At 47.6% G+C, this 21,369-nt stretch overlaps 1 long non-coding RNA gene across 1 annotated transcript; it reads right to left on the reverse strand.

Annotated features, from left to right (window-relative positions):
* Positions 1-582: 582 nt before the first annotated feature.
* Positions 583-20,599, reverse strand: LOC119975143. Its single transcript, XR_005462665.1, has 4 exons — positions 20,415-20,599; positions 17,942-18,076; positions 14,402-14,543; positions 583-1,191 (listed from the first exon to the last, which is right to left on the reverse strand). It is a non-coding gene; the product is annotated as an uncharacterized LOC119975143 (long non-coding RNA).
* Between the last annotated feature and the right edge of the window lie 770 nt (positions 20,600-21,369).

The following is a 21,369-nucleotide window of genomic DNA, read 5'->3' on the forward strand; positions in this document are numbered from 1 at the left end:
TCAGAGGTGACCGATATTGGAGAGGATATTCACCCCCCCAGTGTCAGTGAGTTTTTGTAGCCCCGTCCACTGCAAAATTATCAACTTTCAAAACGATGAAATAAAAAAAAAAATAATTGAGTATCCAATTCTATTTTTCCAATTAAGGGGCAATTTAGCATGGCCAATCCACCTACCCTGCACATCTTTTGGTTGTGGGGGCGAGACCCACGCAGACACGGGGAGAATGCACAAACTCCACACGGACAGTGACCCAGAGCCGGGATTGAACTCGGGTCTTCGGTGCCTTGAACTATGAAGTTTTTTATAATAATCTTTAGTGTCACAAGTAGGCTTACATTAATACTGCAATGAGGTTACTGTGAAAATCCCCTAGTTGCCATACTCAGGTGCTTGTTCGAGTACACTGAGGGAGAATTCAGAATGTCCAATTCACCTAGCAAGCACGTCTTTCGGGACTTGTGGGAGGAAACCAGAGTGGCCAAAGGAAACCCACGCAGACATGGGGAGAACGTGCAGACTCCTCGTAGACAGTTACCCAAGCCTGGTCCCTGGCGCTGTGAAGCATCAGCGCTAACCACTGTGCTACTGTGCCATCCATAAGTGTGACATAAAGTAGAAACTTGCAGTACAGCAATTGGTCATTTATTTTATTTCTTCGGGTGTGGATGTTTCTGGTAAAGCTGACATTTTGAACCCACCCCTAACTGCCCTTGAGAAGGTGGTGGTAAGCCAGATGTATCATTATAATCTAAAAGGGTGATTTTAGAAAGAGAGACCATGGACCTCTTGGTACCAAGATCGGGGCTGAAACTTCTCATATTTCGCATAGGACATTCCTGACACCAATGCAATGTGGAGCCAGGGCCTACAGTTCCAGATATTAAAGGCGATTTTTCTATCACTTGTTGTGAATCCCCTTCAAATAACAAAAGCATTTACAGATTTTATCATTTTGCCTTGCAATCATCGAGGTGCACCATTGGAGTATTCACGTGTCCAAGTGAAATCATTGCAGCAGTAGTTTCGGAACACTACGTTAAACTTTTCTTTATTCAACGCTCTTTCCCTGTTTCCTCGGCCTTCCGGCCTGGGTTTTCCCTCAGGCATTTTTCCACAAGTGCCGCATGCCAGCAGTGTCGGACGTGGCAAGTAGAAAATGCTGAGAATGCTCAGCAGGTCAGGAAGCATCTGTGGAGAGAAAGAGAGCTGATGTTTTGGGTCAAGATGAACAGCGGTACCGGCAGGTCTGCATGCCCTGGAGATGTTTATTATCCTTTTTTAAAAATTCTTTTTATTGGCATTTTCAAAATCTATAAACACTTATGTACATTGTTGGCCGTGTTTATTTACTGTATAGTACAGAAAGGTTTGTCTTGTCCTTCTCTTAATTTCCCCTATTTAAATTCTGCTGCCCTCGTTCCCTCCCACCAGTCTTGTGTCCCCCCCCCCGGTTGGTTTTAACTTCAGCTGTGTTTTCCCTGTGATTGGGGGTGGGTTAGGAAGCCTTCCTCCTCCCCTGGATGGCTAACTCAATCTTCTCCAGGTGGAGAAATTCCGAGAGGTCAGCGAGCCAGTCTGCAGCTGTGGGTGGCGCTGCCGATCGCCAGCCGAGCAGGATTCTCCGCCATACGATTAAGGAAGTGAAAGCAAGGGCGTTGCCCCCCCCCCCCCCCCCTCCCCATGTGTAGCGAGGTCCCGCCGGGTAGGACCACACGCGAATGATGCTGGTGGCACTCGGCTTGTCGAGCGCGGAGAATCGCCAGGGGCGACCGCGCTAGCGCCGTTGCCGCCGACTCTCCTGTCGCCGGAGAATCGGCGGACCGGTGTCGTGTGATTTCCCCCCCCCCGGCAATTCTCTGGCCCGGCGCGGGATCGTAGAATCCCGCCCACTAACTGTCAGTGTGCCCCCATCCTATCTCCATCTCCTGAAGGTGGCGTCTGGCATAACTGGGGGGAATTTGTGATTGCCGCAGATGGGAGCCATGGGGGACATCCTAGTCAGCCCGAAGTGCTGGCATAATTGGGCCACGTTTTCACTGTGGCCGCTACCACTGGGCTTGATGTGTATTTTGCCGAGGGGGATGGGAGTGCTGCTGTAGCCAAGGACCGGAGGGTCGTCCCCTTGCAAGAGGCCTCCTCCATCTGTACCCACTCTGAGTTGGGTTCATTTACCCATCCCTTCACTCTTTGTGCCGTTGCTGCCTGGTGGTAGTATTGCAGGTTTGGTAATGCCAAGCCACCTTTGATTTTCCTCCTTTGCAGTTTTGGTTTGGGAATTTGGGGGTTCTCCCTCTCTCTCTCTCTCTCTCCCCCCCCCCCCCCTCCCCCCCTCCCCCCTCCCCGCACACACACAAACGCCATGATTAAACTGTCTACGTTTTGGAAAAAGGCCTTCAGGATGAAGATCGGTATGGATGTAAACAGGAAGAGGAACCTCGGCAGCACATCTTGATGGTCTGCACTCTCCCAGCCTCTATTAATTTGGATCTGCAGGTACTGGAATCTATTCTGGGCTGTTTTAAATAGGAGCCCCTCCAGCTCTGTCCCTACCCAGTTTGGGTTCACTGGGAATGCCTCACTTTTGCCCAGGTTGAGTTTGTAGCCTGAGAAGGTTCCGAACTCTTTCAGGCTCTGCATGATTGCCTTCAGTCCCTCCTGCGGCTTTGAGACCTACAGGAGCAGGTCATCCACCTATAGTGAGACTCTGTGCTCTCTGTCTTCTCTGTGGATGCCCTTGCAGCTTTTTGCGTCCCGCAGGGCTATCGCCAGGGGTTCGATCGCTAGCGCGAACAAAAGTGGGGACAATGGGCATCCCTGCCTTGTGCCTCTTTGTAGCTGGAAGTATTCAGAGCTGGTGGTGTCAGTTCGGACACTTGCTTTGGGAGCGTTGTACAGGAGTCTCACCCAGGCGGTGAAACCCGCTCCTAGTCCAAACTGTTCCAGTACTTCTAGGAGATACTCCCATTCGACTCTGTCAAAGGCTTTTTCTGTGTCCAGGGAGATGATCACCACTGGTATTCTCTCCCCGGAGGTGGGTGGGGGGGGGGGGGGGGGGTGGTCAATATTACGTTCAGCAGCCGCCTGATATTTTCAGTGAGTAGCCTACCCTTGACAAAGCGTGTTTGGTCCTCCTGCGACCACTTCTGGTACGCTGAGACCTTTTGGCTAAGATCTTTGCAAGTATTTTCACGTCTAAATTCAGCAGCGAAATGGGTCAATATGATCTGCATTCCGTCGGGTCTTTACCCCACCCCCCGTCTGTCTTCCCCACCCCGTCTGTCTTCCCCCACAACTGGTAGTTCCAGTCCATCGAGAAACTGTTTCATCCCAGCATCCCCGTCGGAGGGCTCGGAGGTGTACAGTCCTCGGAAGAAGGTCTTGAATGCTTGATTGACCTCTTTTGGTTCTGCTACCAGTCTGTCTGCTGTCCTTTACCTGCACTATTCCCCTCGTGGCTGCCTGCTTTCTCAGCTAGTGAGCCAGTAGGCGGCCAGCCTTGACTCCATGTTTGTAGAAGGGTGGCGGAGTTGGTACACTGCTTTCCTAGTGGAGAGCAGGTTAAAGTCCATTTGCAGCTTTTTCCTCTCCACGAGCAGCTCCACGGTCGGGGCCTCAGAGTATTTTCTGTCGACCTCCAGAATGGAGTCAACCAACTGCTGCTTGGCCGCCTTCTCTTCCCTATCTCTGCCTTGTGGACTATAATCTCTCCTCTAATCACGGCCTTCAGTGTCTCCCAGAACATGGAGGGTGAGACCTCCCCATTTTGGTTGTTACTAACGTAATCGCCTAGGGCCCATAATGTTTTCTGGCAGAAGGCCTTGTCAGCCAGGAGGTCAGTGTCCAGCCTCCACGTGGGGCTCTGGGCCCGGCCTGTCTCCAACCTCACATCCATGTAATGTGGACCGTGGTCGGAGATGATGATCGCAGAATATTCCGCTCTGATGATTCTTGGAAGCAACGATTTCCCCACTGCAAAGAAGTTGATACGGGTTCACGCCTTGTGCACCTGCAAAAAGAACGAGAACTCCTTTTCTCCCAGGTGTAGTAACCACTGTCTTGTTATGCTCTTGGCGTAGCATAAGCTCTATGTGCACGCTGCCAAAGGAAGGTTCAGACGTGGAGATTAATTCAACACGTTTATTTAACTATTTACAATTCTCTTACTTTGGTTCGCCTCTACTGTTGATCCTTCTATAGCTACTCAGACTGACGAACCAGTCTGCTACAATCCACGTGGTGGGTGTGATTTTGAATCAACCCTGTGTCTGTACTCACTGAGTGTCTCCACTGGAAAGAGGAAGATCATGTGCGCTGTGTCCTTGATATATGGGTTGGTGTAATGCCCCCCTGTGGTAGTGTCACCTCTGTGTGTATCGTGAATGCTTATTGGTCATGTCCTATCTTACTGACCTATTGGTTGAGTGTCTGTGTGTCATGTCTCTGGTGCTCCCTCTAGTGTCTAGCTAGTCTACGTGTACTTACATTAACCCCTTGTGTATCTACAGTGATGCATATCACTACAACCTCCATGGGTCTACCGCCACCATTTGCTCCATGAATATTCCCAACTCCCTAGCCATGCCAGTCTTTCTCCATGTTCTGTGGTTTAATCAGTGGGTCAGTGGGTCCTGCACGCTGTTAAAGACACCCCCATAATCAGTCGGTGTGTGGCAAGGTGGGGGATTTCCGCCACGGTCATTTTAAAATAAATGTTGTGTCGTCCCAGTTGAGAGCGTACATATTCACCATCACCACCGGTGCCCCTACCAGGAAACGGTTGACCATGATGTAACGAACCCCTGGGTCCGTAACTGTCTTGATCTGTGTAAACCTCGTCCTTTTGCTAATTAATATTGCTACCTCCCCCCCCGGCCCTCGACCTGTAGCATGAGTGGTACGTCTGTCCCACCCAGCCAATCCTTACCAGGAGTCGGTCCTTCTCCCTCAGGTGCGTCTCCTGTCGGCAAACTATGTTGGCCGTCAGGCTTCTTAGGTGGGCGAACACTCTGGATCTTTTCACTGGGCCGTTAAGTCCCCTTACGTTCCAGGTTACAATCCTGGTGGGGGCTTTCTGACCCCCCGGTCCTGCGGGATCACCCATACTTACCTGGTGGATGCGCCCCTGCACTTCGGGGTTTCCCTTTGTTAGGGGGCCGTCCAAAATGGCCCCGGTCTCCGTTCTCACCATGAGGTCGGGACTGATGCACAATCAATGGACATGAAACGTAGATGAAGTCCGAACGAAAGGCTTTAATTAGCAAGAAGTGAACCCGGCAGCAGACGTACAGGAGAATGGCTGGCTGCCGGGGAACACGGGGTCTTGTACCCCGCCTCAGAGGCGGAGCTACCTTCCTCTTAGCCAATCGGGCTAAGAGGCACACGATACCTGCACCAACGGCAGCTCACACTCCCAGGTACCGTAATACCCCTAGTCATACTACCACAGGGACTCTGCGCTCCGGGGTTTCCCTTTGTCCAGGGGGCACCCAACATGGCCGCCAACTATGTGTAGGCCACGTGGGTGTGCCCCTGTACTCCGGGGTCTCCCTTTGCTCAGGGGCCCTCCCGAGTGGCTGCTTGCGGCGCCATCTTGGTTTCTTGCCTTGCTCCGTGCCTGCCGAGGCCTGTGTCTTTCTCATTGCCTAGCCTTACCTGTCTTTTTTTGTTCCCTTTCTGCGCATCCTCCCCATCTCCATTTCCCTCTCTTCCCCACTCTCCCCTGTTCCCATCCCTCTATCCCCCACAGTGTTCCCCCTTCTGCTCTGTCCCACTCCCCCCCCCCCCCACCCCTTTTGGCCAGATGCTTCCTCTCCCCTGAGAGGTGCGCCAAAGCCTTCCTTACTGCCTGTCTTGCCATGCTAGCCCTCTCGCTAGTACGGTGGCTCCCCTCCCAGTGCTGGTCTAGCCCTGGTTCTCTTTTACCTACCCATCTCCACCCCCTTTCTCACCCCCTTGCCTGCTTCCCCTATTCTCACTCCCCTTTTCCTGTTTCCCATCTTCAAACTGAGAAAAGAGACAAACATGAAAACAAGGCAGCACAGCCCCGCGTAAAAACATAATCCATATTACAGTCGTTGCTTTCGGTCCGTCCCCCAATCTCATTGCCTTTCTTCCTCTCTCCCTGCCGCTATCATCGCTACCACGACTGTTCTCTCTCCAGGTTTTTCATTTTTACAAACTCATCGGCCTCTGCCGGGGTGCCAAAGTAATGTTCCTTCTCCTGGTATGTCATCCAGAGTCTGGCTGGGAATAGCATGCTAAATTGCACCCCTTTCTTGTAGAGCGCCGATTTCGATCTCTTGAATTTGGCCCTCTTTTTTGCCAGGTCTGCCCCATTGCCGGATCTGCCCCAACGTCCTGGTAAACCGTGATTCTGTACCCTTCCCACGAGCATGACTTTGTCTGTCGGACCCACCTCAGGGTTTTTTCCCCGGTCCTGGAATGGGTGCAGCTTTGCAATTATCGCCCTTGGCTGCTCCCCAGTTTTGCGTTTAGGTCAGAGCGGCCTGTGTGCCCGGTCCATTCTGGGGGCTTTGGAAAGTCTTCCCACCCAACTGGATTGCCCAGCATTTGGGCAATGGAGCCCGTTGGCTCTCTTCCCTCAATCCCCTCAAATAAATTCACTGTGTTGGGTCCAACTGGGAGGGAAGCCACCTGATGGGGGTCCGCTCAGCACATCGCCGCCACCGGAAGTCCGAGACGTCTAACATGGAGGGTGGAACGCAAGTTGGAGTCCACGTGGAGTAAGTTGAAGCCGGAGACTGTTGCTGAGAAGAAAATATGGCTGTGGAAGAGATTTTTTTTTAAGATATAAGAACCAGGAGCAGGATTAGGCAATTCATCTCCACCTTCCTGCCCACTCTGTATAACCCTTCATCCCGCGACTAATTAGAAACCTTTCCAGCTCATCAGATTTGTTAGTGATTTGGCATCCGTAGCACTCTGGGATGGAGACTATCCGATCAAACACACAGAGGGAAATAGAAAGTCTTGGTGAACATGGTGGAAGGGACAAATGTAAATGCTGGAGGGAAGAGCAGAACTTCTTCAAGGTAGACATTCCTGGTAAAGGAATAGCAGCGAATTAAGCACTAATACTCGAGCAAAATATTATGCATGCTGGAAATCTCAAAAAAAAACTAAAGATGCTGGCCAAATACTCAACAGATCGGATAGCATTTGTGAGGAGAGGAACAGAGTTGACGTTTCATGTTGAGATGACCTTTGATTTTTTAAAAAAAATTTACATTTCTGATTTCCAGCATCTGTATTATGTCAGAAATGGAGTTTGCAGCATCTGAACAGAGCAGGTCTCCACTTCACCTAGTATGAGGGCAGATCTGGCCTGTTTAGATTTGTCATTTAAGTGATGGCGAGAGATCCATGTGAAATATCGGTAACTGCCAACAGCGCAAAGGCCATTGATGGGAGAAGAAGGATTCAGGTTATCAGACCATGAGGTCTGCATCCTTGGGGCACCAGTGTTTCAGCACGGCCTGCGAGAAGGCTAGGACACAGAAGGAGTGTTTCCCACGTTGGGAGGGCTCTTTTAGGGTCTGGGTTTTATGTGAATGAAGGACAAAGACACCTAGGCCTGAATATTACTGGCCCCAGGGTGGTGGGAATGCAGAGGGGGAGGGGGGGGGGGGGGAGTGGGGGGGATTTGGGGCCAGTAAAATAACAAGAAGTCACTTTGGACGGCCGCTGTCAGGGTGGTCCCACTGCAGGGGGTTTCCCCAGTTGTAGGTGTGGATGCTGCAAAGAGAGTGGGCATCATTAAAGGCCCAGTTAAAGGCCATTTTTCACGACAGCTGACAGTTGGTGGACATCGGGGAGACACTCTGCCAAGTTGGAGACCACAAGCTTAATGGCAACGGCCTCCTTGCGGGATCCTGGGAGGGGGAGGGGGGCGTGCCATCGTAGCTGGAGGTGCAATGGCATAGAAAAGAAGCGCAGACATGGAAGGCAGTCTTTGCAGCTCCCGCCATCTGCCAGGAAGGGTTTTTCCCTCCTACCCTCGCCCCTTTGGATGTTTAATCAGTTATTTTTGGAAATCACCTGTTGTCTCAGCAGTGATCACCTCTTTTGGCCTGCAACATCAGGGGTCTTGAGACCAACTTGGGCGTTGAGCCTCCAGGCAACCAAATACAAGGCCTCCTGCAGTAAAATCACTGAGTAGATCCCGCTGTCGACCATGTGTGGACTCGGGAACTGCTTTTCGCCAGGATCATTGAATCCCTACAGTGCTGAAGGAGGCCATTCGACCCATCGAGTCAGCACCAGCCCTCTGAAAAAACCCCACCTAGGGGCCATTCAACATGACCAATCCACCTAACCTGCACATCTTTGGGAGGAAATCGGAACAATCAGCAGAACTCGGGCAGATGCAGAATGTGCAAACTCCACACAGACAGTCACCCAAGGTTGGAATCGAATCCGGGTCTCTGGTGCTGTGAGGTTACAGTGCTAACCACTGTGCCGCCATGATGTCAGGGTCTTGAAGCCCATGGTAAAAATCCGGCCTTGGGTCATAGAATACTAGCCATTAAGCAATATGAAACTTGAATGTTCTTAAAAACAAATCAAAGTGAATATCTGTATCTCGGTTATAATCAGAAATAATGTTTGTGTTGAACATTTTATTCTTTCTGTGAAAAATTGTAATCAGAATATATGAAGTTATTGATTTAAGCCAGTGTTGTGATAAAATAGCAAGAACTCGGAGTTGTATTTTGTGAATAGGGCAACATTGTCATCTTGAATGTAAAATAGTTAATTACCAAATCAAATGTCATGTGGGCTATTTGTAGATGCAGAAGTGTTTGATATTCTGTAAAATGCTGCAGTCTCACCTTTTTTTTAATAAAGTGTCACTCATATTGAAACCACTTTTGAAATATTTGGGTTATTGAATCTTTTGAGAACTTGACAGTTGTATACTTAACAATCAATAAGAATAACAGAATCACACTAGGTTTGACAGGTAGCTCAGATGACAGATGGCTGGGTGAATTAATGGTAAAATGATGAGAGAAATGCTCCAATTTCAGTTCCAGTGAGGGAATATAGTCTATATATTTGGGTCAGCTTAGTGAGTAAACAGATAAAAGCCAGTCTCCAGCCCAAACAACTGAGAAAGGCACTGATGAACTTTTGTTTTTGTGATATAGGGCGCACACATGTTCTCTGAGCAGACACACTCCTCTTACAGATCAGGAACAATTCAGCAAGTTCCAAGCGTACTGCCAGAATTTATCTTGTGGCAGTCACATCACTTGCTAGTGCAGAGCACTTGTTGACTTTCCTTTCACCTGTCGGGATATTGGCTTGTAGTGACATGTGGACCCGAGTGGGAGACCTCTTTGACCAGTTTACTCTTCCAGTCTCATCAAGGAGTCAAACTGGCAGATCAACCAACCGGAAGTGCTGCAAGACGTGCCCAGCTCAGCCATTAGCTTACCAAGCCTGCCCTGGAGGATCAGTTTGGCTCCAATTCCCCATTGTCAGGTGTGTTGTATTGCAAGAAAATTGACTCAATCTTGATCTACTGTCACCCAGGATGACTGTCGCACCTTACAGAGTTAACACAGTCAGGCGGCAAGGTGGTGAGCACTGCAGCCTCACAGCGGCAGGGACCCAGGTTCGATTCCGGCCTTGGGTGACTGTCTGTGTGGAGTCTGCACGTCCTCCCCGTGTCTGCGTGGGTTTCCTCCGGGTGCTCCGGTTTCCTCCCCCAGTCCAAAAATGTGCAGGTTTGGTGGTTTGGCCACGCTAAATTTCCTCCTAGAGTCAAGGGATGTGCAGGCTAGGTTACGGGGTGGACAGGGGAGTGGACCTGGGTAGGGTGCTCTTTCAGAGAGTCATGCAGACGTGATGGGCCAAATGGCCTTGCTCTGCACTGTAGGGATTCGATGAAGTGCTTCAAAGGCGTCACTGGTGAACAGCAGGAAACAGGAATTCCTGGTGAGCAGGGCATCTCACCAAATATTGTGCAAATATATAGCTTGTTACTACTCTCCAAGGAATGGCATGGACTACGCTATTGAAGGGGTGGGTTTCCACAACTATTGCTTGCCTTTCCGCAACCAAAGAAAACATAGATGCTCAATTGTTTATATTGGAGAGTTTGTTCATGTCCCCGACCTCCGGGCCATTTCTTTGAGCAGTCACCACCTCAAGCTCCGAAGGTGGAAGGACATGGCAACTAGTGATAGGCCAACCTCCTTAATGTTCTAGATATCCAATAGAAGGACCCATATAAGACTTAACCGTCAGCTGATTCAGGCGAAGAGATGTATGGTTTGGTTAAGCAGCCACTGCCGCGTATCGCGCAAAGTGTAGCCGTCAACTCTCCCTCTGACTGGTTCCCCTGACTGGCTAAATCCACCTCCTATTTAGTTCTGCAGTTTGAATCCTGCAGGCTCAAAACCCTGACCCTTGTGGAGAACTGTTTGGGCTCAAATTGCACACCACAAACCGAATCTGCACAGGGATTTTGCTGCCATTGAATAGTGGTGGCACCAAATCAAGAGTACTTTACAATCTATCCCACTAGAGCCTCAAACGATTGCATCCATGTTAAAGTTGGCATTCTCCTGAGTCCCATTGTCAGCTTCCAATAGGAGGCCACGTTTGGGATGGCCCTAACCTTAATTTGGTATTATCAATAACGGTTGTGCGTCGTTTAGGGCCGTGTTACCAATCAGACTGGCTAGCTATTGTTCAACACGGCAATTAGAATGCACTCGATCCCTAGATGAGACTGCCAGCAACACATCAATTGTGAAAAGAATACTTTCAGAAACAGACACAACATCCCGACAATACTACCTGACACATTATTCATTTAATAATTAAAACTGCCAACTACCATAAAATGTTTAGTGGGACTTGTTTTTGTTTTTGTTTGCTGAAGCCAGAATGAGATGCAGACTACGAGGTCGCAACGTTTCCGGGAATTTATAAATTGACTGCCTTGCGCTACACATGGAATGATCCCACATCTGTGCTCCATTGGTTGATCTTGTGCAGTGCCCGGTAATATTGCGATCCTGGGTCAGGAAAACAGAATTTCCCAGAGTTCCGACTCCTGATCATCCACCAGCACCGCCTCTTGGGAATATGTTGACATGGATGTCCGATCAGGATTGGGTCAGGCCCAGCAGTGATGCTTTCTGCTATCAAATAATGTGTTAACACTCCTATCAATGATTCCATGCGTGTAAAAGCCATTTTGTTGAGATACTGGGCGGCTGCCTCTCGACCTGTTTTCAGCAGGGCAGGGAGTCGACAGGTCAAGAGGCAGCCGCCCAGTATCTCAACAAAATGGCTTTTACACGGCTTTTACACCCCGGGGCCGGCGTCAACCCCGCCCCCACTGTGTCTCGAATACACCGCCCCCCCGAGATGCGGCAGGGGTGGGAATCGCGCCGCACCAGTCGGCGGGCCCCCTGCGGTGATTCTCCGGCCCGAGATCGGCCGAAGTCCTGCCGCTGACAGGCCTTTCCCGCCGGCATGGATTAAACCACCTACCTGACCGGCGGGATTGGCGGCGCGGGTGGGCTCCAGGGTCCTGGGTGGGGGGGGTGCAGGACGATCTGACCCCGGGGGGTGCCCCCACCCTGGCCTGGCCTGCGATCGGGGCCCACCGATCGGCAGGCGGGCCTGTGCTGTGGGGGGCACTCTTTTTCTTCCGCCTCCGCCATGGTCTTCACCATGGCGGTGGCAGAAGAGACCCCCTCCCCTGCGCAGGTATGACATCAGCAGCTGCTGACGCTCTGGCGCATGCGCGGACTTAAGCCGGCCGGCGAAGTCCTTTCGGCCCCGGCTGGCATGGCGCCAAAGGCCGTTCACACCAGCCGGCGGAGTGGGAACCACTCCGGCGCGAGCCTAGCCCCTCAATGTGAGGGCTTGGCCCCCAAAGGTGCGGAGAATTCCGCACCTTTGGAGCGGCCCGATGCCGGAGTGGTTCATGCCACTCCAACACGCCGGGACCCCCCGCCCCGCCGGGTAGGGGAGAATCCCGGCCCACAGCTCTGATCAATACTGCTGTCCGCCCACAATCTTTCTTACATTTAATGTCCAACAATTTTACCCTTTCTTAGAGTTTCAAAATTCTTTAGTGCCATCCACAATGAGGTAAAATAATTTCATTCAAGGTTTTCAGGTGTCCATCATGGAGAGATGATTACTCATTGTGCTTATCGAAATACGGCATATTTTGACACATTTCGCTCTTGAAAATAAATAATATATATTCCCAGTGGTGACTTTAGTGATATGTGCCTGCATGTCATAGTAATGTAATGGTGCTCGGCGGAGCAAGGCTTAATGTGGAACTGGAGAATAACGCTGCCTACTGTACGCTGTATAGAGTCACATGGTAAGGAACTTTGAGAGAACTGTCCAGAAACAGAACTAAATAAGCAGCCTATGTGCATGGAACATCTCCCATGCATGACCATATCTTCAATCTGTAAATATGTACGTTTGAGACTCTCAGCATAAGCCATCACCGGACACCATACTAGAACAGTCGCAGTCCTGCTTCGCTATGTTGATTGCAATGTTACATCTTTTTATATGTGGCAAAAGCCTCTTCTAAGAAGTTGAATTGTTGAGATAGCCCTTAAAATGCTTCAGCAGATCAGTATTACTTATTAAATCTTGGCTCATGGCATAGTTACCTCATTAGCCACGGTACCTGGAATTATTGGTGCAATAACTTGTCCACAACAACTGTCTGCCTGGCCCGATGTGTTAGGTTAAGTCATAGAGACCTGTCCATATCGAAGACTTGCAGGTCGTTGCTGGTTGAAGATCATGTGACCAATTTAAGGCTCATTTTCAATTCTCAAAACGGAAGATGTGACTTGGGAGATGCAGAAATCTAACTGAAGTACTTTAACTCAGGAGGAAGAACTGAGTTTTTAGTTGTATATGCTCAATGGGCGGCACGGTAGAACAGTGGTTAGCGCAGCTCCAGGGTCCCAGGTTCGATTCCTGGCTTGGGTCAGTGTCTGTGTGGATTTTGCACGTTCTCCCCGTGTCTGTCTGGGTTTCCTCCGGGTTCTCCGGTTTCCCCCCATCGTCTAAAGATGTGCAGGTGAGGTGGATTGGCCATTCTAAATTGCCTTTAGTGTCCAAAAAGGTTGGGTGGGGTAACGACGATAGGGTGGGGGTGTGGGCTTGGGTAGGGTGATTTTTCCAAGGGCCGGTGCAGACTCGATGGGCCAAATGGCCTCCTTCTGCACAGTAAATTCTATGATTCTACGAATATTAGGGTAAAAACGCTATTCATGGGCTGGATTCTGCCTTCCCCGGCGGGTCGGGTGGTCCCGGCGGAATGGAGTGGCGGGAACAACTCCGGCATCGGGCCGCCCCAAAGGTGCAGATTTCTCTGCACCATTAGGGGCTAAGCCCTCACCTTGAGGGGCTAGGCCCGCGCCGGAGTGGTTCCCGTCCCGCCGGCCGGCGGAAGTCTGCTCATGCGCCGGAGCGATTCCCGCCCCCGCCGAATCTCTGGTGCCGGAGAATTCAGCAGCCGCCGGGAGCGGGATTCACACACCCCCCTCCCCCCCCCCCCCCCCCCCCCCCCCCCCCCCCCCCCCCCCCGGCGGGGGGTCGGAGAATCCAGCCCCATATTTGAGCAGCTTTGTTTTGAGGAATTTATGGGCTGCTGTAGAAATTCCAAGGCAGCATTTTATTTCCTGTATAGTGGCTGCACTGTGCACCATTTAAAGATGCTTTGCAGCAACTTACCAAATTGTCTTCTAATAATAATCCTTATTAGTGTCCCAATTAGGCTAACATTAACAATGCAATGAATTTACTGTGAAAAGCCCCGAGTCGCCACATTCCGGCACCTGTGCGGGTACATTGAGGGAGAATTCAGCATGTCCAAATTACCAAACAGCCATCTTTCGGGATGAAACCGGGGCACCCGGAGGAAACCCACGCAGACACGGAGAGAACGTGCAGACTCCGCACAGACAGTGAGCCAAGCTGGGAATCAGACCAGAGACCTTGGCGCTGTGAGGCAATAGTTCTATCCACTGTGCTACCGTGCCACCCACCTTCCAAACCGGCGCCATCCTCCACTTAGCAAATGCATGCGAACACCACAAAGCCACACTCCACCCTGAAGAGGAACTGTATCACCATTCCTTCACTGTCACTGTGTCAAGATCTTGGAATTTCCTCCCTAACAGCAGTGTGGATGTACCTCCACTATGCGGTTCAAGTTCCTCAGGGGGGGCAATTAGGGAAGTGCGGTAAATGCTGGACTTGCCAGCGATGGCCACATCCCATGAACATATTTTTAAAAAGTGTCTCACCCCAAATCAGACTGAATAATGGCAGGAAAATTAGACAGCAAGGCAGAGAGCCATATTCTCACCTGGAACTGTTTCTGTCGGCCAGGGTGGATACGATGGGCCAAAAGGCCTCCTTTCATCCTCTCAAGTGTCTATAATTGCTCCCCATTGTTCACATCGCTCTGTGCTGGCTGTTATCTCAAATCACAAAGCTAGGTACTGTTTCTGTAAATTAGAAGTTACAGGAATACTTGACATATATCAAATGTGCTTTTTTTTAAAGGAGTTGTTTGTGATTGCGATGGAGATTGCAGGTTATTTCCTAAGTGTAGACTGACCCAATAGCTCTCAAATCTGAAATCACGAATGAGTTCTAGTTAATGGCATTGAGTGGGTAGCACAAATCCTGTTCCACAGCCTGTCAAGTTTTCTGTTTACAACCATATGCTAAATATCTGAAGTTACAACAATTAAATGTAATTGTGTCGGTTTTAAATGTGAACTATATTGATGTACAGGCTATGGACTAGATTCACAAGTGTGTGGGTGAGCTTTGGAATGGTGACTACTATTTCAGTTAAACTGATATTAAAACAAGAGGCACTATTTATTTCAAATGGGTGAAAGTCAGTAACTAGAGGACTAATGTCATATATTGCACCGCGTGAAGAGAGATCAATACATGGGCGGTATGGTAGCACAGCGGTTAGCATTGTTGCTTCACAGCATCAGGGTCCCAGGTTTGATTTCTGCTTTGGTCACTGTCTGTGCGGAGTCTGCATGTTCTCCCCATGGCTGCGTGGGTTTCCTCCGGGTGCTCCGGTTTCCTCCTACAAGTCCCAAAAGACGGGCTTGTTAGGGAATTGGACATTCTGAATTCTCCCTCTATATATCCAAACAGGCTTCAGAATGTGGCGACTAGGGGCTTTTCAGAGTAACTTCACTGTAGTGTTCATGTAAGCCTACTTGTGACAATTGATGAAAAGATTATTACTATGGAATGGATTCCAAAATAAGTTAGTGGAGGCAAGAAAACTCAATCATATTTTCAGGGGAAATTATTTACAGGGCTATGGAGAACGACCAGGGGGTAGGTGAGATTAATGGGATAGCTTCAGAAGCACAGAGAGTAATGGAAGGAATGCCCTCCTCCTTGGCTGTAGTATTCTGTCATTCTAAATGTCTGTGGATGGCAGGGAAAATGGGCTTTCTCACCCATACATCGTTTATGATGTTAAGGCAATGAGTATGGAAATTCGATGTTTTAAGTTTAACCTTTGTTCATGCTAAAGTTAGGGCGCAAGCAGCTCAGTCTTCACTTAGTTCCTTAGAAGTTTTGTGGTTAAGCGTCAATTGTTAGATCTGGGCAATAGTAAACCATGTTTGGAAGAAAATAAAACACAGCTTTTTGATTCCTCGGGTGATGTGGTTTGGAAATTGCAGCCTGAACATCAAAGGAAGCGTTGCAGAGTTGGAATCTGCATTGTTATGAAGGATTGGACTTTGTATTGCTATAGAGGGTTTGAGTCTGTATTGTAATGTATCTTTAATGTCTTGTCACCTCTTTTTCACAGATATATTGAAATAGAGAAAATGTTTCATGCAAGAGAGCCACCTGGCATGAACACAGTTCAATAATTTAAAGTTAAAAAGGAACTTTTCTCGAAACTGAAGATGTTGGCCTAAACACACAACACACACATCTGCACGCATCCATTTTCTGTCGAAGGATGTTGCAACGTTATCTATTGTAACAAGTGCGAATACAGATAAAATTAATCAATAGCACTTTGTCGAAAGGATCAGCAACTACATGGATGAGACACTTTTGACATTTTGCCATTTAAAAAGGGTTAAGAGATTAACGTTGGAGCACGTTTTAAATAGAAAACAAGACTAATAATTAAAACTGGCCGTGAAATTTAATTCTCCATTGCTGGTGTTTGCTTAGGTTTTAGGCGTATAATGAAATCTAAATTGCCTTTGTCTCCGGGGATGGCAACAAGATTGTGGAAGAACAAAAGAGCCTTTTCTGCTGCTTAATGTTGTAGCGATAACATAGAATGGTGTTATGTATTATTTTGCATTGCACATAAAGACAACATGACATTGAGTCTAGAGGGATACACATCGCCTGCCTGGAGCAACAGCTTTTACAGATAATTTAATTAATGAGGCACCCCAGTTATGGTTGATCCTTTGTCAGCATGCTGCATTTGTCGGTGTTTTGAAACTTGGGAGATAAATTACAGAAAGGCGAAAATTTGGGACCATCCTCCCAAGCCAACTCCGATCACTTTCTATTTCATTTTCTAACCAAACTAGAGTGTGGAGACTTATTTAAAACTTTGCCCTTTTTTTTCTGGAGATGATCCCATGGTCCCATGACCCAGCGTTATCATCCATATTTTGTTATCAGAGGTGTATGGACTGGGAGTAATCCACTTGGGTTATAAACTTCTCTCATTTGAATAGTAGATGGTTCCCATTCTTACAACCAGCCTCAATTATAATTCAAAATACATGCTTGAATTGTTCAAGTCTGCGATTGAAATGGTTTCGCCCTTGGGGGGGAAAAGTATTGTTTAGTTTCTGTAAGAAGCTAAATATTTTAGTACTTTATGCCCAAGCCTCGATGTCGCTCCAGTGAATATTATGAAGCAATACATATGACAGATGGTCTGCAGTTTTGGGCCACTCACTATTTAACAGTAAACAGCCAAAACAGTTGCGTGCATATACATGTATTCCAGGCAAACACTGTGCAGTTAATGGAAAAGTTTGGTTCTGACTCATCCTAACCAAAGGAATTATGCTTCAGGTTGTATAGGAAATGCAACATGATGGTTGCAGTTCAGAGTGTGTTGCAAGTAGCCAGCTTTTGCAAGTGTTCATTGTAAACCCTAGTTTCCTTTTCTCCCAGCATTTCCGTTCATGCTACACGGGAATTGGAATATTTGTTTATTATGTTGGCCTTGCCCAATGCGATCTTCCTTTCCCTTGCACCTCCCCACTACAGCTTTGACACTGTTGGGTTTAATTTTGTTCCCATGCTATTTTTTAACATGTTGATGCAGGCATGCAAAATTCCCACCAATTTCAATGAAGTTGTTAACCTGCTAACAGTAAACAGCTTTACAACTCTGTCAAGATAATGGAGGCAGAATGATTGCACATGTTAACCAGTGAAACGCCGAGTGTAGAGGAGTGATTAAACCTCCTCACCACTGTACAGTTTCAAACCAGACATTATGAACCAATGTCATTTTGCTATTTAAAGTAACATACTTAGCTGACACTCTAGAATATTAATTATTTTAGTAACTCTCACAGATATAATAATATAATAATAATAACCGCTTATTGTCACAAGTAGGCTTCAGTGAAGTTACTGTGCAAAGCCCCTAGTCGCCACATTCTGGCGCCTGTTTGGGGAGGCTGGTACGGGAATTGAACCCACGCTGCTGCCTTCTTCTACATTACAAGCCAGCTGTTTAGCCCACTGTGCTAAACCTGCCCCATGATATGATGCATTTTACGATTAATTTAGTTGACAACATAACCGTGAAGACATGAGAAACAGTTTCAATACATTTGGGCACATTATGTGGTGTCAGGCTTACCATTTACCACATAGTGGACATGTGTGGTCTCAATAATTAATTCTCCATCAGAAGGTGATATTTCTGGGTCCTTGGTGGGATAGTTCACCCCATTTCCAGCAGGATTGGGTAATTGCAAAGCAGCTGAAACAATGGCTAGCAAAACACAAGAAACAGACATCATCATTTTCTGATTTCCATTGATGGTGTGGACTAGTTCTAAATCTAATCAATACTCTGAGGTGCACAGAAACAGATCCAGAGAGGAATAGGGCAGAGCTACGGTCAAAGATCACATTGGCTGTTATTGAAGGAACACCGAGGTTGAGGAAATTCTGGCCCAGGAAAGGGAATACTTTGGAGAAACTGTTAGAAAGAAATGGTACATTTACAGAGAGCAGATTGGTAAGAAGCATAATCCATGTCATCCTGGGAGTCTGTGAACTTGCCTCGGATGTGTGTGGTAAACCATTGTTAGAAATTGAGAGGAAATAGGTGATGCTGGTGTATGAATTAGGTGAGGGATGAGTTGAAACTGGAAGCATTCAGGTCATGAAATCCTCAGAATAGTATAAGAGCAGTAAGCAGCACCAACAATCATCAGTGTACTTGCGGAATACTTCAGTGAGTTGGACCTGATTACAAATCCTACAAAATGATAGATGCAACCGGGGTCGATGCAGGTTCCCAAAGCACGATCTTGTATCTGAAGAAAATGAATGAGGTTGGATGAGAAGTTGCTCAAAGTGAGAATCCCCTAAGCCAGGCGGAGATGCTGATGATGGATGGGTAGTTTGGAAGCATTGCATTGTGTTTGGGTGGAATTTGCTCAGGTGGGAGGCTAGGGAATTGCTGAGGACATATCATTCAGGGTCCGGGAAGGAAAGATCAGAGGGAAAGGTATAACCCAACAGGGCAAGCAAAAGATAGAAGTAAGTGAAGGAAGGGAAGGAATGCTAAGGTCATTTGCCAGTACCCAAGCATTGTTTGAGTGTTTATTTATTTTTGTTAAGGTGCTAGATTGCTCGATTAGACAAAGGTGATGTGGAGCTGAAGGCCAAGAAATCGATGGTATAGATTCAGCAAACGCTGTTGGAGAGAGATGTCAATAATATGCGTGTGGTAGTGCACAGTGAGGGGTTTTATTGAATAAATGGCATAAGTAGTCAGATAATTAATTGTGACAAGGGTTGACCTAAAAGTGGAAGGGCGAAACTTAGGCACATGCTAAAAGGATGCGACTGCAAAAGTGGATCTAGGAAAATAGATGGCTAGAGGAACAGGGCCAACGACAATGGAGACAAATCAAAGTCATGAGGAAGAGAGGAGCAGAGCTTGATCGAGTCATTCTTGGAAGAGAAGCGGCAGCAAATAATACGTGAAAACCTTGTGAAATGCTGAAAATCTAAAGCAGAAACAGAAATACAAAGGCCATTCTGTGTAGAGTGCAGTTCTTGGCAGGGAACCTATCTACATGCTGCTTAGATTTCTAACCTGTTCATGCGTGAATATGCAGGAATTTTATTCTTTCTGGACGATTAAATACATCTTGTGGGACAAAACAGTGTAATTTGATGATAAGAGGGAGATGATTTCAAGGCTGTGTCATAAACTGAAGTTTGGAGCTTTTACCTTTTTCCAGATGCAGCAGGTCTTAAATATCAATTTGTGTTTGAAGAAACAACTTGTTGTTTAACAATATTTGGGGCGGCAGAGTGGTTAGCACTGCTGCCTCACAGCGCAATGGACCCGGGTTCAATTCTGGCCTCGGGTGACTGTGTGGAGTTTGTACGTTCTCCTCATGTCTGCGTGGGTTTCCTCCGGGTGCTCCGGTTTCCTCCCACAGTCCAATGATGTGCAGGTTAGGTGGATTGGCCGTGCTAAAATTGCCACTTAGAGTCCAGGGATGTGCAGGTTAGGTTATGGGATTACAGGGATAGGGTGGGGCGGACATTTGTAAATGGGCAGAGTGCTGATTGGAAGGGTCGGTGCAGACTCGTTGGGCTGAATTACCTCCTTCTGCACTGTAGGGATTCTATTCTACGAAACAATAAATTCGAGAACAGCACAGAAATTAAGCATTCTGATGAACAGTTTTCTAATTCCACTCCCCGTCCCTGCTAATACCCTCCATTTTCTAAGAAATATTTAATTCAATTTAATGGGCTCCATTTTGTGACATTGGATTCCACATTCTAACCCCCCTCTGTGTGGAGACATTCTTCCTAACTTGCCTTTTAATTCTTTTTGCAATGATCATAAATCTGTGCAGTTTGTTCCTTTTTTTTTGCTGATCGGCAGAAACAGCCTATTGCTGTTTCACTTATAATAACCCTTCTAATGATTTGAAGCCCTCTTGGGTCATTTATTAGCCTTCCAGCTCCAGCTCGTCAAGTCTCTCATTAGCTGCAAGCCCTCATCCCTGTTAAATATTAAAACCAATCTGCTTTTTGCTATGAATGCTATAAATTCTCTGATTTTAATTTATACTCACATTCACAACAGCATCTGCTAATAATATACAATAGCTGACTGACGAACGGAACCCCCAAATACAGTTCTGTTTTCCTCCTTTCAGGGGCTGCGTTGAATAATTTACAAATGTGAATATCTGGAATTTCAGCAATCCTTAAACAGCAAAATGCAGATGCTGCGAAGGCTCACAGCATGTGCGTTTTCAGGAGCTTAGGCAATATATTCACCACATTATAACCTGGATATTCCTGTTGGTGTAATTGCACACACCAGTTCCTGAACACTCATGCTTCCCACCCACTGAGCATTGAGCTGAAAATGACTATAAAGCCTCTCATTAATACAAGTGAGCTCATGCCTGCATTTTGCCTGTTCCCACACACCACACATTAAGTGTTCTATTCTTGCTCATTTCAAATGAGTGTTAAGGCCAGCCGCATTCTCACATGTTGGAACTCTTAAACTTGCATTCAAATGTTTTTATTGCCCCTCACTTGTCAGCTACGAGGACTGCATTCACTGCTCTCTTCCTATTTCCCTTGAAATGAGCTGACCAGGACCAAAAGTGGATGAAGCCATTTGTACTGGACTGTTCACTGCTGCCAATATATCACACCGTAATTCATGAGCCCAGGCTCAGCATCTCACATGTTGCAATGACAACAATCTATTCCTCAATGCCAGCAAAACTAAAGACTTGGTCATTGCCTTCAGGAAGCAAAGTACCGTACACACCCTCTGTCAGCATCAACGGGGCCGAGGTGGAGATGGTTAGCAGCTTCAAATTCTTAGGGATACACATCTCCAAAAATCTGTCCTGGTCCACCCATGTCAACGCTACCACAAAGAAAGCACAACAGCGCCTATACTTCTCCAGGAAACTAAGGAAATTCGGCATGTCCACATTAATTCTTACCAACTTTTACAGATGCACCAGAGAAAGCATCCTATCTGGCTGCATCACAGCCTGGTAT

This window comes from Scyliorhinus canicula, chromosome 12 (genome assembly GCF_902713615.1).
Source record: "Scyliorhinus canicula chromosome 12, sScyCan1.1, whole genome shotgun sequence".
Classification (NCBI taxonomy): Eukaryota; Metazoa; Chordata; class Chondrichthyes; order Carcharhiniformes; family Scyliorhinidae; genus Scyliorhinus; species Scyliorhinus canicula.